The sequence below is a fragment of the Parasteatoda tepidariorum genome, chromosome 2, assembly GCF_982258835.1.
Source record: "Parasteatoda tepidariorum strain Cologne lab strain chromosome 2, Ptep-v5.0, whole genome shotgun sequence".
NCBI lineage: Eukaryota > Metazoa > Arthropoda > Arachnida > Araneae > Theridiidae > Parasteatoda > Parasteatoda tepidariorum.
Window position 1 is genome coordinate 21,642,841 of NC_141756.1, and position 12,421 is coordinate 21,655,261.

A 12,421-nucleotide genomic window follows, 5' to 3' on the forward strand; every position below is an offset into this window, starting at 1 on the left:
TACAATTTGAAATAACTTTATGAGACATAGTCATTGCCTGAGCTAAAATTCATTTACCGTGAATGGCTGTTGCTTGGCTGACCGCCTTTTTAATAAATAGAGGCATTTGATTGGTCGATTATATCATCGTTTTCATCGTTATCTCTTCATCGTTTTGTCAGGTTTACTAGAATGGCGTTTTTAGCATTTTTGTTTGGCGCAATTTTAATAACGCGCATGCTCAGTTTGATAATTTATTCAAACCAATCTAAGTACTTCGTAGACAAAGAATATAGACGCTTGTATCCCCTCCTTTGCTCGTGTAACTCAAACAAAGACATAAAGATGGAAAGATCAATCACTGTACCAAACAGATGTCAGGGTGAACTTTGACACTGGACACATCACTGGTCTCTATTTTTTTTTATTTGATTTTCATAAATTGTTATGATAAATAATAACATTCTGTCACTGTGCCAGAAAAATCTGATCACATTTTTTTTAAAGATTTATAATTTGTAAATTTTAAATGAAAAAATTAATGTATTTTAAAAAATTGATTTTTATATTGTTCTGAAATTCAAATACTTGAAATAAATAAAAAAAAAAAAAAACAATTTAAGTGCTTATTAAAAATATATAAAAAATATAAAATAACTAAAAAAATTAATAAAATGATTAAAATAAAATAGAACAGTTTTATAAGCAATCTAAGCTGCCCAAAGCATTTAATTTCATGATGAACAATAAATTGGAAAATGTTAATAATTGCTGAGATAGAGTCTCATAATTGCCTGTTAGCGTTCAGTTAGTTAGTTATTAAAACTTATTCATGATATTCATTTGTGCGTAATCTAAATTCTAATTATTTTCATTCAAAAAGTCTTTCAAAATATAATTTTATTCCTGTATTTAAATTACAAGTAACTTTGATATCTGGGTTGCCTACAAAATTCAAAAAAGTACAAAAAAAATTTAGAGCATTTCACAGCATTTACTATTTATCAAAGATGATAAAAAAAATTATTGATTATTAAAAAATAATTTTATTGCGATAATCAACATTAAGCTGGAAACCTATTACTATTAAGCAATTTAAAAGACTTTTTCGTGGTTTTCCTTCGCATGTAACACAAATTTGATTACTTTAACTTAATCTTCATTAAAATAAATTATTCTTATAACTTTCATGAATTTGATTGTATTCTGATACTTAAATTGTTAATTACTTTGATTTCTGAATTGGATTAAGCATAATAAGGGTGTTTCATTACATTCACAAAATAAAAAAGCTCACACTTTGATTTCTGGGTTGAGTTAATAAGAAGAGCTTTTCGTTCTGTTCAGAAAGATGGTACCCTATCTATTAAGGATAATAATAATGAAAAAATGTTTATTTATAATTTTACTCCTATACTTAAATTGCAAATTATTTTATTTTATATACCAATAGCAGCAATCTGAAAAACATTTTTGTCTGTTTTTCATAGCGTATAACGCGAAATTTGATAATTTTAATTTCAATTTAATCTTGATTATAATTAATTATTTTTACAACTTAATTGTTTATTAACTTAATTATTTATTAACTTAATTATTTTAACTTAATTATTTTAACTTAATTATTTAATTTTAATTTATTAATTAATTTATCAATTAATTAAAATAATTAATTAACTTAATTATTTTAACTTAACTATAATTTATTTATAACTTAATTATTTTTATAAACATAATTATTTTTATAACGTAAATATGGTTTTATTCCGATACTAAAATAGCGAGTTACTTTGATTTTCGGTTAAAAACTACAAAAATTTGAAGAACATCTCGTTATAGTCACAAAGAAGTCTCTCAAAGATGCTGAAAAATGATTCATTATAAAAAAATTCATTGCGATTACTGAACTTCTAAATGGAATCAAGCCATCTGAAAGATATTTTCGTGGTTTCCCTTCACGTATAATGCAAAATATGATTGTTTTCTCAAATTTTTATTCAAGCAAGGAAGAAAAATATTTATACCATTATTAACCACTCCAAAAACCAGAGTAAATGCTTTATTATAAAACTGATGCGTCCAGAATTTGGAATTATGATGAACTTGCCTGTATATTTTGATTCAATAAATTGATTTATTTTCTGCTTCCCTTCTTACCATTATTTTTTTTTTTTTTTTTTAAGTGAAAAATGATTCTTCTACATTACTGTTAGAAAATTTGACGGTTGTCTTTTGTCAACATCTGAAAATAAAATTCGAGCAAATAGTATTGTATTTGTAATGGCGAAAATATCCAAATGATAAAATAAACATGAACTTTTTTTACATTGTTAAAATTAAAAAACTTAAGTACTCGGGTTCCTATGATTTTATTATTTTACTAATAACTTATTCTAGTATGTTATATTGAAATATCTGATATATGTTATATTGAAATATCTGATATATGTATTATGATTTTATTATTTTACTAATAACTTATTCTAGTATGTTATATTGAAATATCTGATACATTGTATTGAATATCTGATATATTGTATATCTGATCTGGTATATCTGATATATTGTTATATTGAAATATCTGATACATTGTATTGAAATATCTGATATATGTATTTTGAAATATCTGATATATGTATATTGAAATATCTGGAGAAAAAAAAATTTCTAACCAAATGCTCTTTGAGTCAGGAAGAGACAAAAAATACCTGTTGATTTTTTTGAAATATACTTTCTATCACAAACGCCTTAAAACTTTGTTATCGATAAAAATAATTTCAGATGATTTTAATCCTTCATCTCTTATTAACCTCGTTATATCATGCTTTTGATCAAAGTTCAGCAGCGTGTCTGCGTTCTTTCTCTCCTAAATATTAATTTGATCCCTACACACGTTTTTTATTCCATTACTTATAAGGATTCGTAAAATATATATTAACGGCCCGGATTAGAGAACAACTGAATTATCTTCTTGAAAAATGGCAGTTATTTAATTTAAATTTGATACTTTTGTGTGTGATCATATCTCAGTGTCAACCATATCGGTGTCACGTATCAATGACATCCAATAAAAATCTAACTGTCAATGAACTTATTAACTGAGGTGAAGGGATTAATTGAATGCTTAATAAAATAAGAGCTTTCTTTGATGATATGTTTTTTAAATTAGTGGTGAAATCGTCTAATAATTATTTTGAAAAATCGTTGCAAGAAAGGTTTGCAAGGGTATTTTTTTTTTTTTCAGACTCATGCGAGTTAATTCAAATCAAATAAATATACTATATGTACTCTCTTTTTCTTTCTTCCGGATTCTAACGAATTAAAGAGTATTCATACTTATCAAGGTATTTTACAACAAAGTGCTAACATAGTACAAAGGTACATATAGTATTGATTTCTGTGCATAGATTTTTTTTTCCTTCTATATTTGCTTTCGGAAATTTAGCTGTATAATATTTTATACCCAGTTATGTAATTCTGTTGCGATCGTAATTTTTCTTAGAAAATTATTATTTAGATGATTAGTTGAATATTCATAAAGTACGTTAAGAAGAGGTTTGAAAAAAAAAGTAATCAATATCATGCGTAAATACTTTGGTTTTTTTTCCTTCTTTTTTTAATAATGTGTTACGTTTTCTTTTTTTAAATCATTCATTGCCACTTATTTAATTTAATTACATATAATTTCAAGATAAAAACATATCTCAGTTTTTACATAAGCATGTGAAAATCTAATATTTCATGCAGTCTTTCTGGTGGTTTGTGTTAGAGTGATAAATATTTGTTTCAAAACTATAATGTATGTTTCCGCAACTCTATCTCAGTACTATGACCCTTAGCAGTGAGTTCATTAACTAACATTATATTCAAATGTTCTGTAAATGAAATGAATATAATAATTTTAAAATCTAATATTTCATGCAGTCTTTCTGGTGGTTTGTGTCAGAGTGATAAATATTTGTTTCAAAACTATAATGTATGTTTCCGCAACTTTATCTCAGTACTATGACACTTAACAGTGAGTTCATTAACTAATATTATATTCAAATGATCTGTAAATGAAATGAATATACGTATATTGATTATCACTAAATGTCAAGTTTACTACTATGGATTGCAAATTCATTCAATTTCTTCTATTCTTTATGTAAGTCAATTTCATGAAATTTTGAGAAATTTTTTGTACTATTTAGAGATAAAAGAATTCTTTGCATGCATTCTGAGATGTATAAAGCAAGATTTTAGAAATGTTTAATTAATTTTTTTTAAGTACTTTGAAAACTCTGGTATTTGATAACTCCTTTAATATTTACGCGATTTCGTTATAAATTTGTTATATAGATAACTATTAATCTAACTAAGTAATAACTATTGTTATTTTAATTAAGTAAAGTTAATAAACTGTATACGATTGGAACAATCATTTGAGCAAAGCACAAAACGGGAATAAATTTAACTATTATAGGTTATATTCTCTAAAGAATAACTACCTCGTTTTTTTCCCACAAAAAATTTACTGAATTTAAAAAAAAAAAAAAATTTTTAAGAAAATAAGATCAATGCAGAAAAGATAATATAGACAATATATAATTGATTTTATTTTGAACTAATATTTATCTAACAGATAAATTTTATTTAGATATAAAAAAAAAGTTATAAGGATAGAATATCTCTTTCTAAAATTAGATATTCATGTAAATAAACTATTTCAGCTTAAAAATTGGCGTTTAACTTCTAAATTGAGTTAATATAAATGAACACATTAAGTTATATTTTTTAATCAAAGTAAAATAATATGTTTCTTAAAATTCAAGCAAATCTTTTTCGTGTATTATATGACCAAGTTTAATCATAATGCAAAACTGAAAATGTGTTTCTCTCATTATAAATATGTAAAGTCACACTTTAGGGCCAAATTAAATACTAAATAAAGAAATTAAAATCATTTTTTCTTTTTTAATTGTGTTGTTATGTCTTTCTGTTTTGTGCATATTCCATATAAATAAGAAAAGATTGGTTGCAGATAAGACATTAATGTATAATTTATTCAAAATAATTCATAAAGTAATCAAGAAGGATAAAATAAAATTATCAAGATCTCTGGAGAAGTTTAATTTTTATTACAGCATTGATTGTTATACCATGTGTTCATTTATTAGTTCAATAATGGATCAGTAAAAACTTATTGCAACATTTCACATATTTCAATAGCAGTTTTGACAACTGTAGAGATTTCTTTCCTCTACTATGTTAAATATAAGTTTAATCTGCGTAATTTAATCTACACAAATAATCAAATGAAGGCTATTAAATCAATTAACCAGTATGTTTTGGAAAGCTAATTATATTGCTTTAAATTCTGATTTTAATTATAAAATCAGAATGTGAGATATATAACTTGCAACATTTTAATATTTCAACAGATTTTTTCTGACAAAATTGTTATAAGTCGGAACAAATTAGATTTGACAATAAAATTCAGTATCATCCTCTTACATGTCATATTTTGCTGGCATTTCAGTATTTCTTTTTCTCTTTGAAAGATAGAACAAGTTTATGTTACATTGGAAGTAAGATAATTTTCAATTTTTTATAGGTTCGAAGTATATTAAAAACGAAAAATAGGTAATGGTTGTAAATAAGTTTTTGCTAATTTGGTTGGCTATAGTAATGGAGATAAACTATCCTGTTCAGTTCTTGCTAAATAGCCATCTAGATCCTTAAGAAGTTAAACATGTGGCAGCAAAACTAAAAAGAAGTATTTTAATATGTGTATATTCACCACAACATTCAATATTTAATTTCAAAAACTTGTAAATTCGTGGTAACGAAATGTGTGATTTTTCAAATTCTAATTTTAACTTTATAATTACGACACTAATGCTACAGTTTTCTTAATTTATTAAGGACAATATAAGTCCTGTTAAAATATTAAGATACAGACTACTACAAGCATAAAAACTTAATTTTTCTAAATGAAATTTCAAATTTAAGAAAATAAATAAAAAGAGTTTCAAATCTTTGAAAAAATTAAAATTCGCCAAAAATTGACGTCTATGTCCTGAAGGTTCTAGTAAATTGCAGAGTAAATTTTACTTAGAGTTTTTCGTTGAGTTTTGCCGTTGTAGATTATTTAGAGATTTGCAAGTTTTTATTGGAGTTTTACTAATTTTAATTGAATTTAATTTTAGTAGAGAAAATAATGTTCCACTGCTCATACATTCTAAAAGAAAAAATAGTGGCACTATATAAAAATGGAAAATCCATCACAGAAATTAGTTGGGTATTGAATATGTCGTATTATACAGCTAGAACATGGCATTTGAGGCAAATAAATTGTATTTTTAAGTTGAAAATTCGTAATTTAAAGATATATATTTCGAAATAAATTCCTTATTACTTAAGTGTATTAAATTGTAATCAGCATCTGATTTTATTTTTAAATTTTTCATGTATTGTTGCAAAAAAAAATTAGTTTCTCAAAACTATTTGCATTATTAACTCTTTAAACGAACCCTCTATTTTTTTGTAAATTTATGTTAAACTATATTTCAGATTTTTTTGTAAAATAAAAGTTCATGGAGCCTATTATTTTTTATAGTTTGCCTAAAAGTAATTTGGTTTTTAAGACCTATGATGAGTTGTAAAATTTTACCTACAGTAAAGTATTGACCATTCAGTACTTATAAAAAACCGAATTAAAATTATGAATAATTTATAAACAAACGGATAAATATCCAAATATGCAAAAAAAAAATTTTTTTATTCAGAGAAAGTACGTTTCTGTGTCCGATTTCGAAACTTAATAGTTAGCACTAAATAATTTTCATATATGAGGTCACCCTCAGGAACCATTAAGATTGACACTTAGTATGTGAAAATCAGATCATTAGAACGAAAGTTATTGAAGGTGGTTATGAGGGAAAGTTATTATTATTATAATTATTTTTTTTTTTGGTCCACTGTACAATGCTAACATGAATTCGCAGATATTCAATTGTTAATAGTTTTAGTAGTTCCTGTACTTAAGTGAAAAAAAGAAATATTTCTTAAAAATGTGTTTTCTTTCTCACAAAAGAGAGAATAAAATTGCCTAAATATAGAAAATCGTTAAGTTGTAGCAAAATACGAGGATTTTCTTTTGAGAAACAGTAGAGTATGATGGGAGTAGTGAGGTAAGAGATTTTTCTATATTCCTCTCACACATCGAATATGCTATCAATTTAAGAGTAATTGTCTCTAATACTGGAAGTAGATTAATATCGTACTTGAGAGCTATGAAGACTTCGTAGTTCATTTTGTTATTTATTTTGTTTCATGAAATTTCTTCAATATTTTTTTAGATAAATAGTAATTTTTCTCCCTATTAATTTCAACAAAATTTTAAAATCACAAAAATTTCGGGACATCTATGGAAATGTTTAATAATTAAGAATACTTTCTTTATCTTATTTTTTTAAAGGAAATTAAGGATTACTTTGAGCCCTGATTATGTACTACTATAAAGCAGTTACATGTTTTGGTGCATGAAATGTTCTGTTATAATTTAATTTTCATAGTGTATTTCAATTATGATTACTTTTATAAAACTTAATTTAATTAGTTATGAAGTTAAGCTTTTAAGTATATTTAGAAAAATTCAATTTATGTTTAAAAGTAGTATTCCTCTTCATTTTATAAATTTTTTTTTAGTAAACACAAAGAGAAAAAAAAAAGGAAGAGAGAGACTAAGTCAGTAGAAAAATCATTTATTTATTATAAAATGAAAACAATTTAGACATACATTTGGATCAAAAATACCACAGCTACCTACATTATAAGAAAAATCCAGTACATTTTACAAATTAAATAAATAAAATTTTTAGTCTATGAACAAAATGTAAAATTCTTCTTTTACAGGAGCTCTTTAAAAGCAGTTAAGATAAATAAAATACCAAAAGTAATACTTTTCGATGTGAGTGACAGTCATACATTTCATTCATAATTCTAAATATTTATTAGGCGCCTATTTAACTTTTGAAAGTTTTAGATTACAAGATATAAATATGATAGGCATGCTACAAAAATTTGAAAACAAAATGACAAAAATTTGACAACAGTTTAGAACAATCATGTTTGAAATTACAAAAGTGCTGATATTTCTTTTTAATGTTAAGACACTTTATGTAATAAAATGAAACAAAACATTCTAAAATACTATTTATATTGCAATACCAGAGCCATTATAGGGGTAGAGGAAAACAGAGCCATATGACTAGATCTCAATGATTTTACACTGAGATCAGGGTAAACCCGAAAAAAAAATTGTTTTTTTTTTCATTGCTTTTTATAACAAATCAACTCTAGTTATTAAGTTTATAATAGAATAATATTTATATTTCCATCACTTCTATATTCTGCGCTTTAAAAAATTTTTTAATTAACTTTTTTAAAAACATTTATTATTAGAAGAGAGAGATAATGTACTAAGGTGTTGAGTTAATCAATCACAATATAAAAAAAAGGATGATATAAGAAAATGCTACTATATACTTTATTAACTCAAATTTACCCAAGTACTATTAACTATATCATTAAAACAAATTAAAATGTTCAAAACATTATTTTAATCAACATTACTTTCAAGTAGTCAAAATGTATACTAGTCCAATCAGCTTTCTTCATAACATTCATTTGGGTCACCTAGAAATATCTATTTCTGTACTGAGGGACCAAAACTGGATTTTCAACAAGACTGACCTGGCAGTCGTAACAATACTCAGGTCAGAACTGTGAAAAATTCAGTCAATGCAGGAGCCTTATTTCCACATGTAACTGATGATGATGACAACCTAGAACAAAACTAAAAGCATTGCAACTGAATATACATAACACGAAGCACAATTTGTGTTACAATACAACTTGTGCTTTTCAATATTATTCTAAATTTTAAAAATATCACTTATAGTAGTAATGTTATCATAGCAGCATCAAACAAATAATAAAATATGTAAACAGAGAACTTTAACACATGTAAACTAAGTTTTAAAACCAACAATATAATAAAATGGGAATCAATATTTTTATTTGAATACCATTTAAGCATATTCATGCAAAAAAAGTTGATAATTTTATTGGGTATTTTAAAATCACGGTGCAAAATATTATTAATTTAACCTTTTCCTCATACGAAATTTAAAAGTGGTTTCCTTCCAACCTTGTATTATTAAAGTTATAACTCATTTGTCACTCCTTTTTCCTTTCAAATAACATTCAAGAAAATTCAATACACAGAAGTAATTTAACAAATTACACATAACTCCCACTTCAGACATACAGGCACACTGAGGTTGTTGAAGGAGCTTTAAAATAATGCGTTTTATGAGTTGATAAGAAAGTCAACCTATAACAAAACAACACATCATTACATTACAAGTGTTACATATTTGTGCTTCCTATCAACCATCAAAATTTTATTCTACTCCTTTCGTATTATTCCAAACTATAATATCAATTTTCAAGATGTCACTTATAGTAATGTTTAATAAGCAGAATCTCACAAATAATAAGAAATGTAAACTATATATAATATATTAACTCTAATTTACCCTAGTACTATTAACTACATCATTAAAACAAATTAAAATGTATACTAATCCAATCAGTTTTATTCATAACATTCATTTGGTTCACCTAGATTTCTATTTCTGTAGGTACTGAAGGATCAAAACTGGATTTTCAACAAGACTGACCTGGTAGTCGTGACAATACTCAGGTCAGAACTGTGAGAAATTCAGTAAATGCAGGAGCCTTATTTCCATATGTAACTGATGATGATAACAACCTAGAACTAAACTAGAAGCATTGCAACTGAATATACAAATCACGAAGCACAATTTGTGTTACAATACAACTTGTGCTTTTCAATATTATTGTAAATTTTAAAAAAATCATTTATAGTAGTAATGTAATCATAGAAGCATCAAACAAATAATAAAATATGTAAACAGAGAACTTTAACACATGTAAACTAATTTTTAAAACCAACAATGAAAAAAATGTGAATCAATATTTTTATTTTAATACCACTAAAGCATATTCATACAAGAAAAGTTGATAATTTTAATGCGTACCTTAAAATCACGGTGCAAAATATTATTAATTTAACCTTTTACTCATAAGAAACAAAAAAGTGGTTTCCATCCAACCTTGTTTTATTACAGTTATAACTTATTTGTCATTCATATTTCCTTTCAAATAATATTCAATACACACACACACACACAAAAATAATCTTTATAATTAACAACAAAAATTCTTGCTTTAAATAAAAACACAGATCCGACAATAATGCTAAGAAAAGTGATGAAAATGATACCTGCAATATGCAATGCTAGCCAGTAAAAATGTCGACACCAAGAGCTATTTTATATTAATTCAGCAAGCGCTGCAATACTAATGTCCAGTTTCTAGAAATCACTTTGCATGAATAAAAATATTGTAGTAAAAAATATGTATTTCCTAGCGTATTCGTTACATCTTTCCAGCTCAAACATTTTCGCCATTTTCAATCACGTTCAAAAAGCGGGCATCCAAGCAGTTGGCGATAGATTTCGTTTGGCAATCACCCATTTCACCAGATCGCCAAAGTTAAGGGTTATAAGAGGGCGGTCAGCCAAGACAGTGCGACCGTGGCTATAAAAAAAAAACACTCGTCAATCAGGATTCGAATAACAGCAAAACTGGAGACAAGTATTTACAAAGATTAAAGAAACAGGCCACTTTCATTGAATGCGATTTTTTTTCACAAGGGAAAAAGTTCAGAATGCAAGACTTTATTGGTGAGTTTCTCGCGGAAAAGTTTTTTACACCAATCCCAACCTCATTCGCATGCGATGCCATTAAAAACGCACTTCCATTAAAAATGGTCCTTTAGACACTCAGCTCATCATGTAAAGCGAACGGCTGGCTTTGTAATCAATATTTGCCTTTTTCATTATTATTTATATTAACAAAAGCCAATCAACAAAATCATGAAATCTGCCAAAGGTGATGAGGGAAAAGAGAGAGAGAAAAAGAGAAATTCAATAGTTCTAGTTCAACCTGATATTTTTCTCAAAAAAATAGTGAACTTGGCAGAAAAGTTCTTTCTCAGAAGTAACTGTTTGTCAGGAATTTGTCCACTCATAATTGCAAAGCATAGATGACGCAGACTTTTCATGCATAAGGGCTAAAAGCACACTGTCGTCCATTAAAATGAAATCAGAACCAACTGAATCTCGGACTCAAAGAAAAAATATTGATAGTAAAAAAAAATTAAAAAAAAAGTAATGACGCCACTTGCAAAGTGCTAAAAGTGGGAACACGGGATTCCAAGAAAAAATATTGATTGTTAAAAAAACAACAAAAAAAAAACAGTAACAACGCCACTTTAAAAGTCATGGAGGGAGGTCATACGGCTATTTATTATGATGCCTCTCCAGACCATCAAGTATTTTTCCATAATGAAATGGTCCAATTCTCAAAGTGTAGAAAGTAGGTAAAAAAATGCGTTAAAGTATCTCCTAGGGACATTCTACCTTAACGGCTGCCAAAATATGTCCCGCGGAGCCCTAGTGTTCCTGGTTTTGAACCTTTGAATCCAACCAATAATACATAATTTAGAAATCATTTCGGTCCGTAAGGCATTTCCCGCTACAAGTTTAATAGTTAATTATTCTAGAACTAACTATCGAATGTTAATTTTTTTTATTCCATCGTACTCCTCTTATCGTTTTTTCTACACATTTTCGTAAATTCAAGTCTTTCTATATTTTTAGCCCTTGCAATTTTTTAACATATAGAGATATTTTTAGCTGAAAATGTTAATTAAATAAAATTAATGTAATGCAGTTAAAATTAATGCAATAAAATTAATATAATACATAATTTTAATATAGGGGAGAGTGGGGTCAATTGTAACAGAGCAAAAATTTCGAGTGTCGGGTTCTAGATTTGGTTCCTAGGTGGCGCACAAGGTATATTTAATAAATCTACATGTACACCCCTGCTGGCAGCCATTTTTATGTACTTTTGAAAGAGTTATATCACAAAAGATATTTTCACGCTTAAGTACTTTTTTTGGTATTAGAATATTATATTGTAACAAAGTACATAATTTTGTTTAAACAAATAAAAATTATTAACCGAACATGAAAGTGGACACCTTAATTAACATTTCAAAAAAAAAAAAGATTAGTTTTGTTAATTAACTACCATTTTTTTTAAACAAATGAAGCTGAAATGGCGTCTTGGGGACGATTGTAACAATAAGTAAAGGGACGAATGCAACAGCTGAAAATAAATAATCTTATGTTTACAAACCATTACTTAACTCTTTAAGAACCACCAATAGTTTCCTATATCATTTATATTATGTTGCATGTGCGTTATTTTATTTGTCACCTTTCACAGCATAAATTAA

General features: G+C 26.4%; 1 long non-coding RNA gene across 1 annotated transcript; it reads left to right on the top strand.

The window, feature by feature from the left end:
- The first annotated feature begins 273 nt into the window (after nt 1-273).
- LOC147814830 (uncharacterized) lies at nt 274-2,328 on the top strand. Its single transcript, XR_015431296.1, has 2 exons — nt 274-389; nt 2,163-2,328. It is a non-coding gene; the product is annotated as an uncharacterized LOC147814830 (long non-coding RNA).
- Nucleotides 2,329-12,421: the final 10,093 nt, after the last annotated feature.